The sequence below is a fragment of the Arachis ipaensis genome, chromosome B05 (assembly GCF_000816755.2).
Source record: "Arachis ipaensis cultivar K30076 chromosome B05, Araip1.1, whole genome shotgun sequence".
Lineage (NCBI taxonomy): Eukaryota > Viridiplantae > Streptophyta > Magnoliopsida > Fabales > Fabaceae > Arachis > Arachis ipaensis.
Window position 1 is genome coordinate 910324 of NC_029789.2, and position 3810 is coordinate 914133.

The window sequence follows — 3810 nt, forward strand, 5'->3', positions numbered from 1 at the left end:
TAAATATATAACTTACTTCTTTAAACAATTTTATTATTTGGTATGAATCTTTTTTTTCATGGAACTTTATTTAATTTTTTATATAAGATAGCATTTTCGTAAGAGTTTTTTTTATTATTATTATCAGGCCGCTAACAATGTGGTGAAACAATACCGAAGAAAATGCATAATCAAATAAGGAGAGTTTTTCACACCCCCTATAAGTAAATGATATAATGTGAGCTTTAAAGTAAACATATAATATTTCCAGCCAAAAATAAATAAATATTTTTCTATGCAAAATGGTCAAATGATTCATGTGAGCTGTATACAATTACAATAGTTTTCATAAGCCCGGGTACCTTTAGTTTGACCATAAGCAATTAAGCATTAAGCAACTATCTCACTTTCTGCTTGTTCGGTAGGTCGGGTACCGGACGGTTCGGGTTAGGACCCTGAGGTCAACGCTTGGGATGGTGGAGAGTCTCGTCTGGTCGTGGTTTCCTGGTCCCGGGTGTGCGAGGTCCCGAGCACTTCGTATGTAGAGGGGGGGTGCCACCTGCAAAGACACTCCGACGCCCTTGTCAGAATATGTGCAGGCGGAGAGGAAATAATGTGTGAATGTGACGTACCTTGGGGGAGAGCCAGTCTCCCCCTTATATACATGTCAGTAGTGGGCCCCTTCAATGGTCAGGCCCATACCCTCAAGGGCGCTGTCCTTCGGCTGTGTCCGGGTCGGGTGGAGGGCGCATTACTGGGCCGGCGAGAACTCGGGTCGGGTTGACCCGCGTGAGTTTGGGCCAGGTCGTAACAGTGCCCCCGACGCGTCAGCGATGGTCGTGGGGGCCATTGGTGGCGCGTGATGTTTACACTCGTGCGTTGTCGTCGGGTCGGCTGATCGTGGGAGGGACGCGTCTCTTGCGCGCGTGTCTCTTGGTCTGCTGTGGCATCTGTTTGCCGTTTCGTTCTCCGCGCTGGGCATTTAATGCTCATAATGATTTGAAAAAACCCGTGCGCAAAGACTATCTTGCCCTTGCTTCCTTTCGCGCTTTTGGGGGTGGTTTTTAAACAGTTTTTCTCCCTATCCTCCTCCCACTCTCACTATTTCCAACTCTTTTTCTCCCTAACATCCAAAGCTTTCTGTGCGAACTCCCTCTTGCTCCAACTTTCAGTCCAGATTTCCTTCATCGTTCCAGGTAATCTTCTGGTTTCTTTCTTCTGGTATCTGTGTTATGTTCTGTTGTTGTGTGATTTGCTGTTTGCGTTTGTTGCATGGCTGGTTTGTTTTTGTTGAGAGGTTTTTCAGTGCTGGGGTAGGTGAGTTAGGGAAGGGGTACCATTCCAGGATAGGCTTTTTTGGGTGGTTTGTGAGGTAGGATGTAGTTTTTAGTTGTATCTGGTTATGATTGAGTTGAAAAGGTGTAGTTTCTGAGAATTTTTCAGGCTCCCGACCTCATAGACTAACGGAGTGGTACCCCGCTGTAGGTATGCCTCGCGTTGTCTCCCGGTCTTCCGGATCTGCTGCGGCTTACGACCCGTATGCTTGGGTGACTGACGATATAAGGAGTTCACCCAACCAGATGGACTTGGAGGAATTGACGGAGTTCCGGCAAGCCGGCTACTTGTGTGGGGGTACTGACGAGGAGGCCAACTACGAGGCCATTGTCCCTGCTCCTCATGAGCGTATTTATGAGCTCAATTTTCATTCCCCCCGCGTCCCCGATTGGATCTGGTTTTATAAGTCCATGTTCACGCAAGTTGGCGTTCGGATACCGTTCTCCGAGTTTCAAATGGCGCTGCTGAACTGGATATCCGTCCCCCCGTCCCAACTTCATCCGAACAGCTGGGCTTCGATCCGCTGCTTCGAGATGGTCTGCGAGTACTTGGAGCTACCGGCGTCGGTGGACGTTTTTCTCTTTTATTTCAACCTTACCAACCCTTCCAAGCAGGGGAAGGCGAGAAAAGGGTTTCTTTCTTTTCGTGCTGCCCAGGGTAGGAAGATTTTTAGCCTTTTTGAGGACTCCTACCATGGTTTTAAGGATAAGTATTTCAAGGTTCGTCCCGTCAAAGGTCGTCACCCCTTCTGGTTGTCGTTAGAGGGGGAGCGTCTCATCCAGACTTACTGGAGCTTTGGCGCGGGGTTGAATCCTTTTGTTAAAGTGTCGTACAAAAGGTTGTCGGCTGTAGATAAGCAGATAGCGAACGTCCTTCTTGCTATCTTTGAAAAGAACCCCGTGAACCCCCATCTTCTTATGGGTGAACGGGAGGCCGCCAGGAGCTATATTCGTGAGTTGTTTTCCTTGTTTGCCTATGTTTGTCAGTTGTTTTTTCTCTTTCCGGTCTAACGACTAGTCGTGCTTGTTGTTTGTTGCAGTGGAAATGTCTGCCACCGTGACCGGTCTTGAGAATCTGATGAAGACCTTTTTTGAGGTAAGTGATGACGAGAATGCCGAAGAGAGGGACGTCGGCAAGTCGGAGGGTCCTTCAGGGGAGAAAGAGGGTCAGGCTTCTCCTGTCCGGGAAACCGAAACGCCGGGAAAACAGGCCGCAGGGGGTCAGGCTTCTCCTGTCCATGAGGAAGGGGGCGCTGACGGGCACGTGACTCTCACCCCTCATCCGGATAGTGACGTGGAGCTTATCCACACTCCCAAGAAGCGAAAGATGTCTTCCAGCCCGGAAGGGGCCCTTACCATAATGGAGAGGAATTTTGATGCTTCCAAGTTCATTGACTCCCAACTGATACCCGGGACAGAAGAGCATTTTCATGCAACCGAGCTGTCCGGGCAGGCGAGGTGGATGTACCGCACCTTGCTTCGTGGGGCCGTGATAGCTCGGAAGGCCGAGTTTGAGTTATCCGGTATGGAGGCGCTTCGGAGGAAGCTTGAGTCTTCTGTTAAGGCGAACAATGACTTTAAGGCTCAAGTTGAACTCCTCCAGGGTCAGCTGTCCGAGATGGGGGGGAAAGCTTAATGCTGCTGAGGAGAAGTCGTCGTTCGTTGCGGAGAGGTTGAAGGCGTCCGATGAGACCGTGGCCCGGCTTCTTGAGCGTGAGATGACATTGGAAGGTCAACTGAACGCCGCTCAGGGTCGGGTTGTCGCCTTGGAAAATTTGAACAAGTGAAAATTACTCGTCAGTTGGGTAAGTATTTGACAAAGTAAGTAAACAAGATGAATTAATCATGTGGACAGGGCAAATATTAACTATTTGGCTAGACTCCCTGGTCGGTGAGCCGGTGGGTCAGGAGTAGAACCTATTTAGGTTACCTGCGTTCCATGTTCTGGGTACTTCCTTGTCGTCAAGTTTTTCGAGTTTGTAAGCGCCCTTGCCGAGTACCTCCCTTACCCTGTAGAGACCTTCCCAATTTACCGCCAGCTTGCCTTCCCCTGGGGTCGGGACGCCGATGTCGTTGCGTCGCAGGACGAGGTCCCTTTCTTCGAAGTCTCGTTTGAGGACTTTTGCGTTGTAACGCAGGGCTATTCTTTGTTTCAGCGCCGTTTCTGTTAGGTGAGCCATCTCCCTTGTTTCCTCGATCAGGTCTTTCTCGACCGCTTCGCTCATGCCCGCGAGTAGTAGTCGGGGGCTTGGTTCGCCGATTTCGACTGGTATCACCGCGTCAACCCCGTATGTTAGGCGAAAGGGGGTTTCCCCGTGGCGCTTTGCTCGGTTGTCCGGTAGGACCATAAGACGGAGGGGAGTTCGTCGGCCCAGTTTCCCTTCTTATTGTCTAGGCGCTTCTTTAGACCAAGAAGGATGACTTTGTTTGCGGCCTCTACCTGCCCGTTTGTTTGGGGATGTTCTATTGAGGAGAACTTTTGCTTTATCCCCAGGCC